This window comes from Canis lupus, chromosome 13, assembly GCF_011100685.1.
Source record: "Canis lupus familiaris isolate Mischka breed German Shepherd chromosome 13, alternate assembly UU_Cfam_GSD_1.0, whole genome shotgun sequence".
Lineage (NCBI taxonomy): Eukaryota > Metazoa > Chordata > Mammalia > Carnivora > Canidae > Canis > Canis lupus.
The window spans coordinates 2942512-2945521 of record NC_049234.1 but is presented as its reverse complement, the minus strand read 5'-3'; the positions used below and the strand labels follow the sequence as shown (position 1 = coordinate 2945521).

Here is a 3010-nt window from a genome sequence, read left to right as displayed (position 1 = left end):
TTCGTACGGCCTCAAGAGTATCAGGCTCCTATGCTCCGAGCTTCATTCTCATTTGCTGCCCTGAATGGTCTTTGTGAAGCTCAGGCCTCAATCCCCTCTCCGTCTCCATGGTCCATAGTGTTCACTCTCTCCTCCTAGTGCCCATTTCAGCCAATCTCCATTTAGAGGCAATACTGTCTTCCTAAACAGCAAAACCCCACTCTCTGGCTGGCCAGCTTCCCATTGCTTTATTCGTACTGACTCTGATGGACCTGACTCCTGACAGTGGGGTTTTCTAAGGACACTTCAGAAGCTGTTGCTTTTTCAATGACTCCATTTAACTCTCTCTGAAAAGGAACTAAAAACCAGGACTTTTGTGATCTAAGGCCACACACCTGGAAGGTTCAACACACATGCTCTGAAGTCAGACAGACCTAGGTTTGAATTTTAGCTCCTCCACCCATGCGGCTCCAGACGTGTGCTTGAACTCCCCATGTCTCAGTTTCCTCACCTGTGAAGTGAGGATGATAAAGGAATGACTTTATAAGGTTGTTGTGAGAATTAAAATTGATAAAGAATGCCAAGCAGTTATCATAGAGCCTAGCGTGTGGCAAACATTCAATAGATAAGAGCTCTTATTATTAGAGCATTTGAAAAAATAACTTCTTCCAGCTAAGATAATGCCATTAGTACAGATGCTATTTCTGTTGTCAGAGGGTGCCAGAAGGATTCAAGCCAAAGATGGCTAGAAACTAAATTACCTTAGTCCTCTGGATGCTCTTCCGTCTTGATCTCAGCTCATAGGAGAGGTAAACAGCCAAGCAAAGAGGAAGGCCACAGCCAGGTTCATACCCAAGAGGCCTGGGTAAGAACCCACAAGCAAAGACATGCCATTTCCAGGAGCTTCCCCAACCTGAGAAGAAGTAGTTGGGTTTTATATGACCAGATACATTTTCATTTTTAATTTCAGATATGCTCATTTGTTCTGTGCCAAATGGTATCCCTGGAGCCCTCACTGGGGTGGTGGCGACCAGGTGATGGGTGACCGAAGCTGGATATGTAATGCCAAGTCTGATGTTGGGAGCTTAAAAAATGATACAGACAGGCACTGAGAGCTCCCCACCCAGTCCTGGCCAAAAGCACTGCAGGCTTCCACCAAGAGAAATCAGAAGAAAAGAAACAAAAAAAGAACATAGCTGGCTGGGAGCAACAAAGAACAGGCAGGCAGAAAGGAAAGCTGCGGGAAGCCCTGTTTGGCAGTGAGCACAACAGAGGCCAGGAGGCAGGAAGAGAGATGGGGAAGGGGAGAGAGGAACCCAACGGTTCACCTGCTAGGTTTCTACACTGACCTGGGTGCCGTAAGAGCTGAGTCAGGAGATCTAGGCTCCATACAGCATTTGCTCCTGGCAGCGTTTCTGGCCTATGTATAAGGAGATAGTTGATTTAATGTATGATTATAGAGCTCACATGTAAAACAAATGTAATGGGAACATGAGATCCTTCCATTAAATATTCAAAAATGATATTAATAATAATGAGTTTCCTGTAACCAGCAAGGAGTGGGCTGATGGATGCTCAAGCTTTCTTACTCTTTCTTCAGTTTGTTGGAAGAGCCCCCGGGGCCGAGATGCACTGCTTTACATTGCCTTTATTGGCTTGCCGCCCTTCTGTGTCTCACTTCCTCACTCTATCCCTGTTCTAAGACCACAAGTCCACAGTCAAGGTGGTAGTTGCACTCCCTCAGAAGGTTTTAGAGGACTTTGCCTCTTCCAGCTTCTGGCAGCTCCAGGTGCTCCTTGGCTTATGGCTGTATCTCTCCAATCTCTGTCCTCATCTCGGTGTGGCTTTTTCCTCCTCTGTCCACATCTTCTCCTCTCCTGCCTCTTCTAAGGACACTGGTCGTTGAATTTAGGACTCGCCTAGATAATCCAGGATGATTTCACTATTTTTTTTTTTTTTAGAGATTTTTATTTATTCATTCATGAGAAACACAGAGACAAGAAACACAAGACAAGAAACACAAGAGACACAGGCAGAGGGAGAAGCAACTCAAACCCCGGGATCATGACCTGAGCCAAAGGCAGATGCTCAACCACTGAGCCACGCAGGTGCCCCCAGGATGATTTCACATCTTGAGTTCTTCAAATTAATCGCATCTGCAAAGACTCTTTTTTCCAAACATCACATTCACAGGTTGTGAGGCCTAGCACACCAACATATCTTTTTGAGGCCACCATTTTGTTGCCATTTTGTTGTCAAATAAACAACTCACATTCGTTCTCAGGCTTTGCTTTGCCTAGAACTCAAATAAAGCAAGCAGCCAATGAAATACAGGTTATCTAGTCTGTACCTCTATCCCCAGGCAGGTCAGACCAAACAAATTGCTTGTAAAGCTTATCAGACCTCAAAACTGTACCCTCAGGGTTTAGCATATAGTACCTGGCGCATAGTAAGACTCAAAAAAATATTTGCTGAATGAATAAAGTCTCATCATCAGATTCCCAGGTAGAGAAATGAACTTTAGGTTTTTCTTTAGCTTTGTTTTCAACACCTTTATTAAGGCATACTTTACATGCCACAAATTTTATCCACTATAAGTTTACAATGTGATAATTTTTAGTAAATTTATAGAGTTGTACAATCATCACCACAAACCAGTCTTAGAACATTTCCATCACCCCAGAAAGTGCTCTATGCTTGTTTGCAGTCAAACCCCACTTTCAATGCAGCCTTAGGCAATCCCTGATCTGCATTCCCTTTTCCCTTTCTGGATTGTTCACATAAATGAAATTACCTAATATGTGGTCTTTTGCTTCTAACTTCCTTTGTATAGCATACTGTTTCTGAGGTTGATCCACCCGGTAGCATATATATCAGTAGTTCATCCCTCATTGCTGAGTTGTGTTCTACTGAATAGACATGCCACGTTTTGTTTAATCCTTAACAACTGATGAGCATTTAGACTGGTTCCAGTTTGGAGCTATGATGAATAATGTTGCTACAAACATTCACATACAAATCCATGTATAGT

At 43.5% G+C, this 3010-nt stretch overlaps 1 long non-coding RNA gene across 1 annotated transcript; it reads right to left on the bottom strand.

Annotated features, from left to right (window-relative positions):
• Nucleotides 1–373: 373 nt before the first annotated feature.
• On the bottom strand, nt 374–1422 carry LOC119874429. The gene is made up of 3 exons (XR_005368439.1): nt 1329–1422; nt 741–892; nt 374–490 (listed from the first exon to the last, which is right to left on the bottom strand). It is a non-coding gene; the product is annotated as an uncharacterized LOC119874429 (long non-coding RNA).
• Between the last annotated feature and the right edge of the window lie 1588 nt (nt 1423–3010).